Genomic DNA, 19,656 nt, shown 5'->3' on the forward strand with positions numbered 1-19,656 from the left:
AAACACTATTATTATATTATAAACTATTATATAAACACTATTATAAATACTTTAGATTCACCCTGTATATACTTTTATTGAAAGCAGTCAAGAAAAGGCCGATTCATAAACTTGATTTTCCGGTGACGTTTGCCGTTTGACGTTCGTAGCAAATTCTACACACACCGAATTCATAACCTTAACCATCCGTTTGCTGTTGCCGTTTACGCGTGACGTTGGCCATTTGACGTTCGTAGCAAATTCTACACCGAATTCATAACCTTAACCATCCGTTTGCTGTTACCGTTTACGCGTGACGTTGGCCATTTGACGTTCGTAGCAAATTCTACACACACCGAATTCATAACCTTAACCATCCGTTTGCTTTTGCCGTTTACGCGTGACGTTGACCATTTGACGTTCGTAGCAAATTCTACACCGAATTCATAACCTTAACCATCCGTTTGCTGTTGCCATTTGCGCGTGACGTTTGCCTTTTGACGTTCGTACCAAATTCTACACCGAATTCATAACCTTAACCATCCGTTTGCTGTTGCCGTTCACGCGTGACGTTGGTCGTTTGACGTTCGTAGCAAATTCTACACCGAATTCATAACCTTAACCATCCGTTTGCTGTTGCCATTTGCGCGTGACGTTTGCCTTTTGACGTTCGTACCAAATTCTACACCGAATTCATAACCTTAACCATCCGTTTGCTGTTGCCGTTCACGCGTGACGTTGGTCGTTTGACGTTCGTAGCAAATTCTACACCGAAATCATAACCTTAATCATCCGTTTGCTGTTGCCATTTGCGCGTGACGTTTGCCTTTTGACGTTCGTACCAAATTCTACACCGAATTCATAACCTTAACCATCCGTTTGCTGTTGCCGTTTACGCGTGACGTTGACCATTTGACGTTCGTAGCAAATTCTACACCGAATTCATAACCTTAACCATCCGTTTGCTGTTGCCATTTGCGCGTGACGTTTGCCTTTTGACGTTCGTACCAAATTCTACACCGAATTCATAACCTTAACCATCCGTTTGCTGTTGCCGTTTACGCGTGACGTTGACCATTTGACGTTCGTAGCAAATTCTACACCGAATTCATAACCTTAACCATCCGTTTGCTGTTGCCATTTGCGCGTGACGTTGACCATTTGACGTTCGTAGCAAATTCTACACCGAAATCATAACCTTAATCATCCGTTTGCTGTTGCCATTTGCGCGTGACGTTGACCATTTGACGTTCGTAGCAAATTCTACACCGAAATCATAACCTTAACCATCCGTTTGCTGTTGTCGTTTACGCGTGACGTTAGCCATTTGACGTTCGTACCAAATTCTTCACCGAAATCATAACCTTTACCATCCGTTTGCTGTTGCCGTTTACGCGTGACATTGGCCGTTTGACGTTCGTAGCAAATTCTACACCGAATTCATAACCTTAACCATCCGTTTGCTGTTGCCGTTTACGCGTGACGTTGGCCGTTTGACGTTCGTAGCAAATTCTACACCGAAATCATAACCTTAACCATCCGTTCGCTGTTGCTATTTGCGCATGACGTTTTCCTTTTGACGTTCGTAGCAAATTCTACACCGAAATCATAACCTTAACCATCAGTCTGCAGTTGCGCATGACGTTTACCGTTTGACGTTCGTAGCAAATTCTAAATCGTATTCTTAAATTTGACTTTCCGTTTACCGTTTGCGCGTGACGTTTGCCGTTTGACGTACGATTCCTATTGCTACGAAGGGCTGACGAGAAAAAAGAAATTTTTTTCATATATGAAAATAGACTATACTTTCTGTATTTTGTCAATCTAATTTTTATTGCTTTCATTCCAGTAAAATTGAATCGTAAGCTGGATGAATGGACTATAACACGTATAAATTATGATTTTATTTGAAAACCATTATTATTAGATTACCTTCTATATCAGTTAATGAGAAATTTTAAAAATTCAATTTTTCTGCAAAATTTTTGAAAATTTATTTTGTTTCGATGCTCTTATTTATTTAAAATGACACAGACAGTTCAACAGTTATTAGCAACTGTCGCCATCTATATTATACTAAATTTTTTATTTGAAAAAATCATTTTAAGATAATATGTAATAATTGATGTTACGGTCTATCAAAATATTAAATTTAATTTTTTTTTAATTATTTGTGAACAATTTGAAAAAATATACGAATTCATAAGAAAACTGTGTGGACTAGAAATGGCAAACCTTTTGCTAGGTAAGTCCCGCCATCTATGTAGATTAATTGCTTTATAAAAACTAATTGTTTTACAGATTTCTCTATGTATATAAAACAATATTTTTAAGCTCACGGTTCATAGATGGCGATATCGTTTATTTCGTTATAATAATGTATATACAGGGAGTACTAAAAATGTTTTCATTTAAAAACAAGTATATTAAACAAATGATTAATAATTTTTTTGATAATCAAAAGTATTTAAAGATATTCGAAATAATGAATGATTTTAAGCAGATTCTTGTTTAATATTTGTCTTCTTTTTTAAATTTATGTCTAGTAGAAATTCGATTGGTGCTTGTATATATCTAAATTTAGAACAATCTACACAGTATTTTGTAAAATTGAGCGTGCCAAAGCCCGACTGCAACGACCTACTTCCGTATTTTTAACATTTTTTCAAAACTAGATTCGTTTAGAGAAGCCGCGATGCTATTCCTATAAGTTCCAGGTCACGGGAATCGTCCGGCATTTTTGTTGATTGCAGTCGCAGCGGCGTACGAAAAAATAATTTCAACTCGTTATACAACATTTTTACTCAGAAAATGTATATCTATATATATAAATGAATTGATGTTTGTTAGTTTCGCTAAAAATCGACAACGGCTAGATCGATTTGGCTCATTTCGATCTTGATTTATTTGTGAAAGTCCAGGAAAACAAATATGAAAATGCTTGGAATTAAATAAAAACAAAAATTTGGTTTTTCCTGGATGTTTGTTACAAAATTTCTAAACGCAACTATAATATTTGACATTTGACTGTTAAATTGAATTAGGCGTAAAATCTTAAGTTAAATTGGGCGATTTTGATTTTCTAGAATTGGGGAGATTTCGGGATATCGATTAAGTTTAGTTTTATTTACTTTGAGATCTCGCTCCAGATCCAGTTGGTGTCTAGGCCTTCTGTTAAACTAAACATCTTCAATTATATGTTTAAAGCGTGCGTTTTGCGCGAGGTGTATTAATATATTTGTTAGTTTGACAATTTCCGGTTCGCCTAGACTTTACAATGACCACAAATAAATCGCAAAGCTTGTCGTTTGAAGTTTATTCATATAAACAGGGTCACCTAGTATAATATAAAAATCAATATGACAAAATTCTTGTTTGTGATAAAAAGATTATACATTTTATAAAACAAACAATTTATGCACACGTATTACTAATCGTAGGTAAACAAACGGTTTGTATAACATGAAAAAAAATTTTTTTTATATATAGATAGATGCTTGGTGTTGCAAAATTCCGTGACTGCAGTCAATATCCTAAACTGATAAACAATCATCTTCTATACGCTTAATCATGATTTTTATTGACAAAATGCAACCGATCGGATTAGACGAAAGGCAATTTTTACGATTTTCGTGAAAACGATTTCTCGGAAAAAAAAATATGTATTGAAATAGGTTAATAACCGTTGGGAGGAAATAGTCCGGTTTAAATTACTAAAGACTATTTATCGAGAAAAATTATGAACGTTCTGGTCGTCAAATTGGGGTAATTACTCCAAAAAAACATCAAAAATGTCAAGAAATTGGTTATATCTAATCGTAAATATTGAAATTGTGAAAGATAATTGAGATCAGAAGTGTTTTCACATTACTCCGGAATAAAAATGGTCATGATCCGAGTGGACTGCAGTCGGTAAACTAGGTTTGAAGCGTCCTAAAGCATAACAGTCAGCTAGGAAGGTTATGGCTTCAGTTTTTTGGTATGTTCTTGGAATATTATTCTTCAAAAGGAAGAGATAATCAATATTGAATACTACACAGAGTTTTTGGATTGTTTTAATGCAAAAATCAATGCATTAATCAACAAGTCGATGGCAACGATGGTTAAATTAAACGAATCTCATCTTCTAATCCACCGTATAGTCCAGATCTGGCCTCCCTGTGGCAAAAAAAGCTCGCTGGTGAGAAATTCACCTCAAATGAAGAAGCAATTGCTAAAACTGAAGCTTACTTCGAGGTAAAAGACAAATCTTTTTATAAATACGGTTTCAGGAACATAAAGAAGTCTTGTAATGATTGTATTGATCTTGAAAACGATGACATCGATGACTTCACTCAGGAATCAAAATAATCATGATCTGAGTGGACTGCAGTCGGTAAACTAGGTTTGAAGCGTCCTAAAGCATAACAGTCAGCTAGGAAGGTTATGGCTTCAGTTTTTTGGTATGTCTTTGGAATATTATCCTTCAATAGGAAGAGATAATCAATATTGAATACTACACAGAGTTTTTGGATCGTTTGAATGCAAAAATCAAGGAAAAATTCCACTGTTTCACAAATACAATGCACCAATTTATGGTGTCTATGGCAAAGATGGTTATATTGAACGAATTACATTTCGAACTGCTTTCTCATCCACCGTATAGTTCAGATCTGGCCTCCCAGTGACTTGAAGAAGATAACATCGACGAAAAAAATTGATTTTTGGCAAAAATGTGTTTTTATTAGTTAATCACTCGGTTTATTGAGTGATGGTTACTTACACAGACATTTGACGTTAAATAAAAGCTTGTAATATAGTTTTTTGCAACAATACTGGACCTTGGGAATTGCATTAAAGAATCCACCAAAATATTATCCTTAATATGCCCAGCGTTTACCCATGTTTAATCCAGGAAGTGAATTTTTCCAAAAGATTTTCACCTCTACACGATTTTTCTAATAATAAACTGCTTCTTCATCGTTTTTTGTATTGAAATCCCATGTCTGGTAATAAATTTTGGAAGAAATCTCTCCTGAAGACGCTCCTGTTGAAATCATCAATTGAAATGTTAATAATTTTTTCTTGATGGAACTTTTTTGAGTTGATCACTGGAGGATTCGGTACAGACTTTAAATGTTTGTCTTGTTAGCGTTTTCTTGCATTTCATCTCCGTGTCAGACATGTTTAGGAAAATTACGCAACGGCTTCTGCAGCGATGCGGCGGCCGTCCTTCCCATGCGACTTTTTATTTTTGTTATATCATGCAATATTATTTAGCAAACACGAAAATTTATAATTTTCCAACTTAATACATTTTTTTTTATTTGAAAATTGAAAAAAAAAATTTCAAACCGGCCTAAAAAGTTAACGTACGATATAAAAAAATATTCTGCACTGTTATCATTTATATTTACAAGATGTATAGATTAAAAAAAAGTAAATAAAAAATAATTTTTGCAACAAGCTTCTATCGGTTAAGCACTTCATAAAATGATGTTTATATTTGTTGTTTGCTGTCTGAATGCATATGAACTTTGTAAAAAGGTACTTAAAATAGGGATAAATTGAAAACAACAAATAATATTGAACAATATAATGTTTATAATAAATAATAAGATGAAATAGTAAATAAATTTTCTTAAAATACTAGCCTGGTTCCAGTAAAAATTGACATAACTTCAATATCGAATTACATTGTAACCACCGACTAGTTTTGTTGTTATTGCGTCTCATCAGATCAGTTTAACAAGTCTCCTACCCAAACCGAAGATAAAACTAGCGGGGCGCTGCTATTTGGTTCGTATGAGGGTGTTACTAAATGATTACACGTCAAGTCTCCCCGGTTAAGTTGATTTGGGACAAATTGTGTAGAAAAAAGCGTCCTACTTCCACTTCAAATATTTAGTTGTTGTGTATAAGAAGGGCAAACTTTTTTGACCAGTTGTGTATGTAAGAGCAGGACAGGTGTTAAGGAAATGGAAGTAACTTCTTGGAAGTGCTTCCAAATCTTGTACATGTAGAAGATTTGGAAGCCATCTACGTGGTCCTCACAATAGACTAGAAAATTCTACAATAAACTACAAAAGGAGGAAGCCACTTGGTAACCATTTGGATGAGAGATTTTTTTGAAAAAAGAAACTCTTCTCGAAAAGAAAACAAAAAAATATGCCGAGAAATTTTGTTATGTAAAAACCAACCCTATTGCACTCGAGTGGTGCTTGTCTGAAGGAGATTCCTTATCTTGAACTTCTGTAGGTTGTAGTATTCGGGAAAGACTTTCTAGGCATCTGCAGGTCTCCTCAATGCTCATGAACCACGTCTGCTGTCAAGTAGGACAGTTCTTGTATGTTCAAAACTGTCCGAGTGTCTGGTAAACTCTGGATCGCTCTCTACTGTATTGAGTCGAGTATCCTCAAGGTATGGACGAACCTGGACTTTGTAGAAGATTAAGGCTGTTGCGGAATATGGCATCCTAGCAAGAAATCTTCATAAATTGAGTTTCTAGATATCTGCAGGCCTCCTAAATGCTCATGAACCACGTCTGCTTTCGAGTAGGACAGTTCTTGTATGTTCAAAGCTGTCCAAGTATCTGGAAAACTCTGGATCGCTCTCTACTGTATTGAGTCGAGCATCCTCAAGGTATGGACGAATCTCGACCTTGTAGAAGATTAAGGTTGTTGCGGAATATAGCATCCTAGGAAGGAATCTTCATAAATTGAGTCTCTAGGCATCTGCAGGTCTCCTCAATGCTCATGAACCACGTCTGCCTTTCGAGTAAAATATTTAATAGGAGAATATAAACCAGGAGGGACCTGCGAGTACCAGGTTCGTAGTGATCAACTCCAAAAACATCGAAGAAAATCCACAAAGTTGTACTGGTTGTTCAAACGAGCAAGAAGACGTAGTAGGCATTTCAAAAAGTGCGATATATCAAATATTAACTGAAAATTTGGTCATGAGAAAGCTGTGTGCAAGATGGATGCCGCGTTTGCTCACGATGGAACAAAAACAGTGTCGTGAAGATATTTCCATCGAGTGTTTCATAGAAATAAAGCAGTTTTATAACCATGGATGAAAAGTGGGTCCATCATTTCTCACCTGAAACCAAATAACAATAAAAAAAATGGAATGAAGAGGGAGGACTAGGTTCAAAGAAGACAAAGACCGTTTCATCTGCAGACAAGATCATGGCGTCGGTTTTTCGGGATAATTTTCATTGATTATGTTGAAAAAGGAAAAACGAAAAACAATCAACGTTTGAGCGAAGAAATCAAACAAAAATGGCCGCATTTGGTTAAAAAGAAATTGACAATGCACCAGCTCACACATCCTATATTGCAATGGTCAAAATTAGTTTGAATTGCTACCCGTTGCACCTTATCTAACCCCCTCGGATTATTTTCTGTTCCCAAACTTGAAATGGACTTATTATAAAACTTTTATTCGAAAATATATTTGTGTTGTCTTTATAGGTAATTCTCGGACTATCCTCGTATATAGATAATCCACGAAATAACTGTGTAGTAAGATGATAAAAATAATGAAACTTGCACGTTTCTATGGGAATTTTTAGCTTCATTGAATATTACGACAATTTAGTCCGACCACGATCAAGTTTACATTCTGAATTTCCTAGTAATAGCAAATTAGTCGAGAATCTCATCGTTAGTGTCGCATAACAAACCCGTCTGTGACGTAACACACCTCCTAAGGAGTACACGACCCAAATCACGATGTATTTTAAATGTTTTCACAACGTTTTATATATTCGTCTCGTTTTCATCGCTAATTCGATACGAAATAGAACGAGATGGATTATTTAACGTATTCGCAAATACCAGCGAAATACGATAATTTCGTGGGACTCGTTCGTCCTACTAAACGAAAGTGAAATCGAGGTTAACTTTGCACTTTCACTTGTTCGCGTCTAGCCCGACAATTCAACCAATAGAAAATCCGCATAGATGCAGCGTTTCTATGGCAATATTCATGGTGTAGAGGTAGGCGGATTGTAATAAAAAATAACAGTCAGAGTGCAAAGTACAAATAACAGTTTGGAAATAGCCCATCTCTGATATTAGTTTCAACAAAGGTTTGGCCTACTTCGAAAACGAATCGAACATCTAGAATTATTTTTTTTTTAATTAAATATTGTGGTTCTCTATTGAAAAAAAATACATATTTCGAAAAAATTTTTAATAAACATGCGATAATGAGTTTTTATAAAAAGTTATGTAAAATTACGCAACGTTTCGAAAAATTACACGGTCCGATGATATGTTATTTATTTTTTAATATTTATTACATATTTATAAACTTTCAAACACGATTGTACGAGGATGGTACAATAAGTAACTGGCCCGACAAAGAAAACATAAAAATTTTTGTAATATATTTATTTAGCTTTAGTTTCATTCTGATATGCTGAATTGAGACGATTCAAAAATCAAGGATCGAGCGGGAGGTCTCCTTACAGAAGCTTCATTTAAATCGCTGTCAGTTTTTCCTAACTAATTGAAATGTCATAAATTTTGACAAATAGTCTTTTGAAAGTTGGTATTTCTTAAACGTCAAATGGATTTGACAATAACAGCGCCATCTGTGTGTTAATCACCTTGAAGTTTGTTTTTCATCTTTTTTCCATTGATCCAATCGATTTTTTATTAATTTAACTCGCGAATCCTGAATTTTCAGATCGATTTTACCACCAGAACTTTCACCACCAACGGTGTCTGTTCGACAACGTTTAAATTCAGCAAACAAAACCAAATTATTCATTAACAGACGAAATTTTTTTGAAAATAACAGAAGCTTCATTTAAATCGCTGTCACTTTTTCCTGACTATTCGAAATGTCATAAATTTTGACACAAAGTCTTTTGAAAGTTGGTACTTCTTAAACGTCAAATGGATTTGACAATGGCAGCGCCATCTGTGTGTTAATCACCTTGAAGTTTGTTTTTCATATTTTTTCCATTGATCGAATCGATTTTTCATTAATTTATCTCGCGAATCCTCAATTTTCAGATCGATTTTACCACCAGAACTTTCACCACCAACGGTGTCTGTTCGACAACGTTTAAATTCAGCAAACAAAACCAAATTATTCATTAACAGACGAAATTTTTTTGAAAATAACAGAAGCTTCATTTAAATCGCTGTCACTTTTTCCTGACTATTCGAAATGTCATAAATTTTGACACAAAGTCTTTTGAAAGTTGGTACTTCTTAAACGTCAAATGGATTTGACAATGGCAGCGCCATCTGTGTGTTAATCACCTTGAAGTTTGTTTTTCATATTTTTTCCATTGATCGAATCGATTTTTCATTAATTTATCTCGCGAATCCTCAATTTTCAGATCGATTTTACCACCAGAACTTTCACCATCAACGGTGTCTGTACGACAACGTTTAAATTCAGCAAACAAAACCAAATTATTCATTAACAGACGAAATTTTTTTGAAAAAAAAAACAGAAGCTTCATTTAAATCGCTGTCACGTTTTCCTGACTAATCGAAATGTCATAAAATTTGACACATAGTCTTTTGAAAGTTGGTACTTCTTAAACGTCAAATGGATTTGACAATGACAGCGCCATCTGTGTGTTAGTCACCTTTATTATAAGATGATAGTGATTACGATTGAACCAAGTTGAAGATAATGAGTCTTATTATTTTGAATTTGTTGGCTTTGCAAAATAACTTTTTAATCGGTTTTTCTCATGGCAATTTCCACTAGTTTCCTCTATTTTTCTTTACCATTGCTTCATATTTTCCTTTATTCACCTGATGATATGATAGGCCTGTGTGTAATCGAGATTTTTATTGTTTTATATAGGGTTCGTCAAATAATTTTTAGAAAACATCGACTACTGTATGATTAATTATTAATTTCAATACACTTTCGAGTTTTTTTTGTTTTCACTCTCGCCAGATCCCTCCAATTCTATTGTGATATTTAGTATGATTATTGTTTCGAGAAATTTATGCGCATAACTTTCATTTTTTTTTCGGTAGTTGTAACTTTCATTTGGCCACCACGTGTATGTATGTTACCGCGTTTTTAATTGCTTTTTTGATGTAGATTTAGATATATAACGTATTGAATTTATAAGGATGGTTAGAGCGAAAGTTTTAGGTTATGACAATCGATTAAAATTTATACCAAAACGTATCAACTCGAAATAATTTTATTGTTGTAGAAAATCTGCAAAACTAAATGAAAATATATAGTTATGAAACTATATGAATATGAATGATAGATTTCGCTTCATAGATATAATTCGTAATTACGTCAAAATAAACGGTTTTTTTTTGATGTGCTGGAATATAGTCTATTATTTTTTCATAAATTGTGATTAGCAGGTTTATATTAAGGGAAACATTTCTGCGCATGATATACGGTTGTCATTTCTCAACTTATTAACTTCTAAATAATTCAATATTGAACCAGGAAGTACTTGGTTTCACCTAGAGATAGTCAATGAAAATTATCCCGAAAAATCGACGCATAACCTTGCCTGCGGATGGAATGGTCTTTGGCTTCTTTGAAACCAGGTTCTCCCTCTTCAGTCCATTGTATTGATTGTTGTTTTGTTTCGGGTGTGAAATAATGGACCCACATTCCATGAAACGGCCTTATTTCCGTGAATCACTCGATGGAAACATCTTCACGACGATGTTTTTGTTCCATTATGAGCAAACCCATCTTGCGCACAGCTTTCTCATGACCAAATTTTCAGTTGACATGCGATGAAATGCACTTTTTGAAATACCTACTACGTCTTCTAGCTCGTTTAAACATCCAGTACATACAGAGAGAGGAATACTTTGAGTTTGGTCATGATATAGGAAACATTGTCCTCTGCAGCGCTGGAATTATAGTGTACAATGTACCCAAAGATACCTGACGCATTTTAGAAAGTGAAATTTCGAGATTAATTGTCACTTAATAAGCTGTGTCTGTCCATTTGGCATATAACCTCGTTTTGAACACAGGGAAAGGAATATTTTGAGTTTGCTCATGATGTAGGAAACATTTTCCTCTGCAGCGCCGGAATTGTAGTGTAGTATATATTCAAAGATACCTGACGCATTTTAGAAAGTGGAATTTTGTTTTTTATTGTCACTTAATAAGCCGCGTCTGTCCATTTGGCATATAACCTCGTTTTGAACACAGAGAAAGGAATACTTTGAGTTTGGTCATGATATAGGAGACATTTTCCTCTGCAGCGCCGGAATTGTAGCTAAGAATGTATCCAAAGATACTTGACGCTTTTTAGAGAGTGGAATAGATTTTGTTTTTTAATGTCACCGTCCATTTGGCTGGTTAAACATAACCTAAGTTTATCATTATGGATATAAATATTTACTCTTCCTCTGATTCGTTATCTCAATTTTAAAGATAATAAATACCACCTAGTTAGTTCGTGAAATAATCATGTTACTTGGATGTGATTCATAACGTAAATCTTGCAAAAATTAATGAAATAGCGTGTGTTAAGAAAAATTTTTCGTTTTGACCTTCATTTTGATAACGAGCCTAATAATCGCTATATATACGGTAGCCGAAATCATATTTACGAACTTACTTCATCTCTCTATAGTTTATTTATAAATATTAGTTGAAAATCGGTGAATTCAGTTTATCCGTGAACCAATTTAAGTTTAATTTGTCATAATTAACAAATCCACATACATAGATAATAGAAAATACTCCGCGATGGTTCAATAGGAGTTAAAACTACTCTATTCAAACGTAATGAGGGCATAAAAATGATAAAATTTTGATATTTACTTATTTTGGTAATACAAGGGTCACGAAAATTTATTAAATATAAATTTATTGAAAAAACATATTTCGATAAGAGAGATAGAGCATCGATTTACTATTACCTATCTGTTTCTATTGGAATAAAAACTTTTTATTTTCCTCTTCTGTACTTTCTCCCCACTTGAAACTTCGAAGTCAAGACGATCCAATCAGAATATAGTTAGAGAGAGCTAGAGAATCGTATACCGATGTTTTTCTCTTTTTATAAGTAGTTCGGGTTCACTTGAACAATCTATCTCCATCTCTAGTATACATTCTATGGAAATAGATCGTTTTTTAATTTTCATTAATTTTTTTTCAAATGTTTTTTTCATCGCTAATAGCTTTTGACTTTGATTGTTAGCTCTAGCGTTGCTATATCTTCAGTAGTTTCGGCCATTTCCGGGAATTTCTCATTATAACACATCGCTCAATAAGTCGTGTGACTTACATACAGATGGCGCTGTCATTGTCAAATCTATTTGACGTTTAAGAAGTACCAACTTTCAAAAGACTTTGTGTCAAAATTTATGACATCAGTCGATGAAAAATGACGTGTTGATGATTCACAGCAGTGTTTGGCTTTGTTTACAATCTAAATCGATGTATAGTCCTTATTTGGTACCTAATGATTTCTTTTTTTGAAGCAGATCGAAAATAAACGTTTTTCTACACGTCAATCGGAATGGAATTTGTTCAAACACGTGTAAAAATGATTTGATGGAGAATATTTTGGAAAACGATAACCGATTATAACTTGAAACTTTAGTAGCCCCCCCCTTAGTAATTATTTAATGTACTAATCTAAATAAAAAGTTCAATAAACTGTAAGAAATCATATAGGTAGTGAATATTGATAAACACGCGTATGAAATCAAATACATAATACACACTTATAAACAAATTACCTTTTGCAAACGTGTATAATCACGTTAATTCGAATTGGAATTATGCAAAAAAGTAATAACGATGAAGGTCGATTTTGGAATTAATAGAGGTGGAACGGAATAAGTTATTTCGAAACGACGTTCTACAAAAAGCGATTGACAAAAAACTACTCCATGAATTGGGCAAAAAAATCTGTAAAATTGAAAAATATCAAAGGATTCTGATGTTTCTTCCTGAAAATAGACGCGTCTGATGAAAATCTTTGTTTTGATAACGAAATATCAAAGTTGATAGACGGGAGAATTTGGTAAATTCGCACTGTACGAGTACCTGGTCACAAAAAAACAATTATCTAGTACATCTTTTTGGATTTTAATAGTTTTTGGATTTTAAAGTTTTTAATATGGCAGTACCTGAACTGAATTTTTAAAAATCTGTGTATAAGAAGACGCGGATCGATATAATAGCCAACAAATTCTCCTGATATAACACCATTAGATTTTTTCGTCCATTTCGTTGGCATTTTTGCCGTTTCGAAAACTTTCATGTTTGAGAGAATCTTTTGAAACAACCCTTGTAGATTCATCGTTGTTTTATTGATGTTATTGATATTTTTTTTCGGTATGAAATATTTCCAATTCCGAGTTGTTTCATGTGAAAATCCGCACATAACTTTTAACCTAATCTACTATTTAAGCGATTGGGGTAGGGCAGTTTTTTTGCAAATATTTGGCAATCGGCCAGGTATTGATACTATTTTCTAATTTTCGCAAAATTAGAGATGGGATTTAACAAACAACAAATAACGATTTTAATTTGTATTCTGAACGTATATAGGGTGTTTAATAAACTAGTAAACTGATATTACTTATTAGTATAATATTTTATATTGTTTATAATAATTGAATATAATAATTATGTAATAAAACATTTCCGCTTTTCACTGGAATAATCGATTCGTTGTATCTATCCCCTCACTATTAATCATCATAATGTTTTTTAGTATTTGGTTCAAGGTTTTCGTGTAAAAAAATCTATAAGTAATTAATTATCAACTTCTTAAATATTTATTAACCGTTATTTAATATAATAAATAAATAATTGTTTTTATTTATTTTTATTAATTTGCCATGTGAATATTCTTAAATATTTCTATGGATTACTTTTTATGGCTTCTAAGGACTATCCCGAAACGGATTTTTTAGTTTAAAAAACAGGTAAAAAAAATCACACGGAACCAAATCTGATGAATACGTTTACCGATCGATGATTCTCGACAAATTATTTGGCGAAAATCAAATGTTAATATCCAAAATATTGTGTATTTAGCTGACACGTAAGAAGGGTTCAGGTCCCATGAAGGGATTGCCCTTTCGTGTTAGATTAGGTTGTTAGTCCTCGTGTGTCCTGGAATCCACTGTAGGATAATCCTAAGGCGCGTCGTAAGCTTGGTCACTATTTAGGGACGAGTTTTCTTTGGTACCTGAAGTTTTTTCCAAAATATTTGTTTGGAGGGATCCATATTAGAAGAAGAATGAATTCTGGACTAAATATTTCTTTCCAAGCTTTATATTTTCTCTCTAGGGCGACATCTTGAGCCCCCGATTCTCGTAAATATAGTCTTGGAAGTTTCAAAATTGCTAAAACAAAGAAACTATCACACCAGGAGCTAGAAAACGTTCAGGGATGCTTCGAAACACCACAACCACTAAAGATAACCGTTTTATATTGATCAATAAACGCAATCAATTACTCAGAGCTCAGAGATAGTAGCTCAGATCAATGAATCTTTGAGTACTTCTTCAGAGAGGTCTAAGAGAAGTGATTTTGGCTTGGCGATGATTCGGGAATGCTTTGGAGGATCCGCGAGCTGGTGAAAATTGGAGAGACAATATTAAAACGTTGATCGGTTGAAAATTTGTCTTCCAGCAAAACAACGATCCCAATCATTCCTCGAAGCTGTGGAAAGAGTTTTTTGGTCTTACAATTTACTAAGCTTAATTCTATTAGAACCAAATAGACTGATGGACAAAAACTTTCCATCAGTAGTGTAGAGCAAAGAAAAATTTGGATTCTTCAACCAAGTTTCTTTGAATTATTCATCGTTTCGAAGTAAATTTCATTCTGAATCGTCTCGAAGTTATAAAATAGCAACCAAATGTTTGTATTTGAGATGTCAGTCGATTATTTCAACAATTGACGTATTTTCGAACGGTTTTTCGAGGAGTATTTATATGAATTGACCACAAGCAGATATTTTATCAATCGTTAGTCATTACCTTACTCACATGCGGGTGGGAAATGAATTTCACTCAATTTATGAATGGATTACAAAATTCGTTTTATTTGTTATATATTTACGTAAATTCCAATGAAAATTATTCGTGGTTTCCGTTTTCTTATATTTATCTGACAAAGACTTATGCAAGATGCATCATTTTTCTCAATAAATGCATTATTTCACAATTTAACAATAAACTTTATTTAAAAATTAATTCAGTATCATCCGAGTTTCATAAAATGTCTGGTTTTGGTGTTTTTTTTTCTTCTATTTCTTCTTATCTTATTGTTATTAATCTAATTTTAACTTTAACTCTTGATCAATCTTGATTGGAAGACTAATGGAGAACCGTCTATTGCTTTTTCATTTCAAACATAAAATCTTGAATGCTCAATATATAGTTGTTGGATCGTTTGGAGTGGCGAAACAGCCTCATACATCGAAGAAAAACCCACTGTTTTACCAAGAGACTATGCATCGATAATTCAACATCAATGAAGGCAAAAATCGAGACAAAACAGCCTCGTATATCGAAGAAAAATACACTTTTTTACCAAGAGACAATGCATCGATATTTCAACATCTTTGAAGGCAGAAATCGAGGCAAAACAGCCTCAATCGTCGAAGAAAAACCCACTGGTTTACCAAGAGACAATGCATAGATAATTCAATATCAATTAAGGCAAAAATCGAAGCAAAACAGTTTCAAACATCGAAGAAAAACCCGATGTTTTACCAAGAGACGATGCATCGATAATTCAACATCGCTGACGGCAAAAATCGAGGCTAAAAAGACATGTACATCGAAGAAAAACTCACTGTTTAACCAAGAGACAATGCATAGATAATTCAACATCAATGAAAGCAAAAATCGAGGCAAAACAGCATCAAACATCGAAGAAAAACCCACTCTTTTACCAAGAGACAATGCATCGATTGTTCAACATCGTTGAAGGCAAAAATCGAAGCAAAACAGTTTCAAACATCGAAGAAAAACCCGATGTTTTACCAAGAGACAATGCATCGATAAATCAACATCGTTAAAGGTAAAAATCGAGGCAAAACAGCATCAAACATCGAAGAAAAACCCACTGTTTTACCAAGAGACAATGCATCGATAGTTCAACATCTTTGAAGGCAGAAATCGAGGCAAAACAGCCTCAATCGTCGAAGAAAAACCCACTGGTTTACCAAGAAACAATGCATCGATAGTTCAACATCTTTGAAGGCAGAAATCGAGGCAAAACAGCCTCAATCGTCGAAGAAAAACCCACTGGTTTACCAAGAGACAATACATCGATAGTTCAATATCGTTGAAGGCAAAAATCGAGGCAAAACAGCCTCCTACATCGAAAAAAAACCCACTATTTTACCAAGAGACAATGCATAGATAATTCAATATCAATTAAGGCAAAAATCGAAGCAAAACAGTTTCAAACATCGAAGAAAAACCCGATGTTTTACCAAGAGACAATGCATCGATAATTCAACATCGCTGACGGCAAAAATCGAGGCTAAAAAGACATGTACATCGAAGAAAAACTCACTGTTTAACCAAGAGACAATGCATAGATAATTCAACATGAATGAAAGCAAAAATCGAGGCAAAACAGCATCAAACATCGAAGAAAAACCCACTCTTTTACCAAGAGACAATGCATCGATTGTTCAACATCGTTGAAGGCAAAAATCGAAGCAAAACAGTTTCAAACATCGAAGAAAAACCCGATGTTTTACCAAGAGAAAATGCATCGATAATTCAACATCTTTGAAGGCAGAAATCGAGGCAAAACAGCCTCAAACGTCGAAGAAAAACCCACTGTTTTACCAAGAGACAATGCATCGATAGTTCAACATCTTTGAAGGCAAAAATCGAAGCAAAACAGTTTCAAACATCGAAGAAAAACCCGATGTTTTACCAAGAGACAATGCATCGATAATTCAACATCGCTGACGGCAAAAATCGAGGCTAAAAAGACATGTACATCGAAGAAAAACTCACTGTTTAACCAAGAGACAATGCATAGATAATTCAACATGAATGAAAGCAAAAATCGAGGCAAAACAGCATCAAACATCGAAGAAAAACCCACTCTTTTACCAAGAGACAATGCATCGATTGTTCAACATCGTTGAAGGCAAAAATCGAAGCAAAACAGTTTCAAACATCGAAGAAAAACCCGATGTTTTACCAAGAGAAAATGCATCGATAATTCAACATCTTTGAAGGCAGAAATCGAGGCAAAACAGCCTCAAACGTCGAAGAAAAACCCACTGTTTTACCAAGAGACAATGCATCGATAGTTCAACATCTTTGAAGGCAAAAATCGAAGCAAAACAGTTTCAAACATCGAAGAAAAACCCGATGTTTTACCAAGAGAAAATGCATCGATAATTCAACATCTTTGAAGGCAGAAATCGAGGCAAAACAGCCTCAAACGTCGAAGAAAAACCCACTGTTTTACCAAGAGACAATGCATCGATAGTTCAACATCTTTGAAGGCAAAAATCGAAGCAAAACAGTTTCAAACATCGAAGAAAAACCCGATGTTTTACCAAGAGACAATGCATCGATAATTCAACATCGCTGACGGCAAAAATCGAGGCTAAAAAGACATGTACATCGAAGAAAAACTCACTGTTTAACCAAGAGACAATGCATAGATAATTCAACATGAATGAAAGCAAAAATCGAGGCAAAACAGCATCAAACATCGAAGAAAAACCCACTCTTTTACCAAGAGACAATGCATCGATTGTTCAACATCGTTGAAGGCAAAAATCGAAGCAAAACAGTTTCAAACATCGAAGAAAAACCCGATGTTTTACCAAGAGAAAATGCATCGATAATTCAACATCTTTGAAGGCAGAAATCGAGGCAAAACAGCCTCAAACGTCGAAGAAAAACCCACTGTTTTACCAAGAGACAATGCATCGATAGTTCAACATCTTTGAAGGCAGAAATCGAGGCAAAACAGCCTCAAACATCGAAGAAAAACCCACTCTTTTACCAAGAGACAATGCATCGATTGTTCAACATCGTTGAAGGCAAAAATCGAAGCAAAACAGTTTCAAACATCGAAGAAAAACCCGATGTTTTACCAAGAGAAAATGCATCGATAATTCAACATCTTTGAAGGCAGAAATCGAGGCAAAACAGCCTCAAACGTCGAAGAAAAACCCACTGTTTTACCAAGAGACAATGCATCGATAGTTCAACATCTTTGAAGGCAAAAATCGAAGCAAAACAGTTTCAAACATCGAAGAAAAACCCGATGTTTTACCAAGAGACAATGCATCGATAATTCAACATCGCTGACGGCAAAAATCGAGGCTAAAAAGACATGTACATCGAAGAAAAACTCACTGTTTAACCAAGAGACAATGCATAGATAATTCAACATGAATGAAAGCAAAAATCGAGGCAAAACAGCATCAAACATCGAAGAAAAACCCACTCTTTTACCAAGAGACAATGCATCGATTGTTCAACATCGTTGAAGGCAAAAATCGAAGCAAAACAGTTTCAAACATCGAAGAAAAACCCGATGTTTTACCAAGAGAAAATGCATCGATAATTCAACATCTTTGAAGGCAGAAATCGAGGCAAAACAGCCTCAAACGTCGAAGAAAAACCCACTGTTTTACCAAGAGACAATGCATCGATAGTTCAACATCTTTGAAGGCAAAAATCGAAGCAAAACAGTTTCAAACATCGAAGAAAAACCCGATGTTTTACCAAGAGACAATGCATCGATAATTCAACATCGCTGACGGCAAAAATCGAGGCTAAAAAGACATGTACATCGAAGAAAAACTCACTGTTTAACCAAGAGACAATGCATAGATAATTCAACATGAATGAAAGCAAAAATCGAGGCAAAACAGCATCAAACATCGAAGAAAAACCCACTCTTTTACCAAGAGACAATGCATCGATTGTTCAACATCGTTGAAGGCAAAAATCGAAGCAAAACAGTTTCAAACATCGAAGAAAAACCCGATGTTTTACCAAGAGAAAATGCATCGATAATTCAACATCTTTGAAGGCAGAAATCGAGGCAAAACAGCCTCAAACGTCGAAGAAAAACCCACTGTTTTACCAAGAGACAATGCATCGATAGTTCAACATCTTTGAAGGCAAAAATCGAAGCAAAACAGTTTCAAACATCGAAGAAAAACCCGATGTTTTACCAAGAGACAATGCATCGATAATTCAACATCGCTGACGGCAAAAATCGAGGCTAAAAAGACATGTACATCGAAGAAAAACCCACTGTTTTACCAAGAGACAATGCATCGATAGTTCAACATCTTTGAAGGCAGAAATCGAGGCAAAACAGCCTCAAACATCGAAGAAAAACCCACTCTTTTACCAAGAGACAATGCATCGATTGTTCAACATCGTTGAAGGCAAAAATCGAAGCAAAACAGTTTCAAACATCGAAGAAAAACCCGATGTTTTACCAAGAGAAAATGCATCGATAATTCAACATCTTTGAAGGCAGAAATCGAGGCAAAACAGCCTCAAACGTCGAAGAAAAACCCACTGTTTTACCAAGAGACAATGCATCGATAGTTCAACATCTTTGAAGGCAAAAATCGAAGCAAAACAGTTTCAAACATCGAAGAAAAACCCGATGTTTTACCAAGAGACAATGCATCGATAATTCAACATCGCTGACGGCAAAAATCGAGGCTAAAAAGACATGTAC

Source organism: Diorhabda carinulata, chromosome 6 (genome assembly GCF_026250575.1).
Source record: "Diorhabda carinulata isolate Delta chromosome 6, icDioCari1.1, whole genome shotgun sequence".
NCBI classification, from domain to species: domain Eukaryota; kingdom Metazoa; phylum Arthropoda; class Insecta; order Coleoptera; family Chrysomelidae; genus Diorhabda; species Diorhabda carinulata.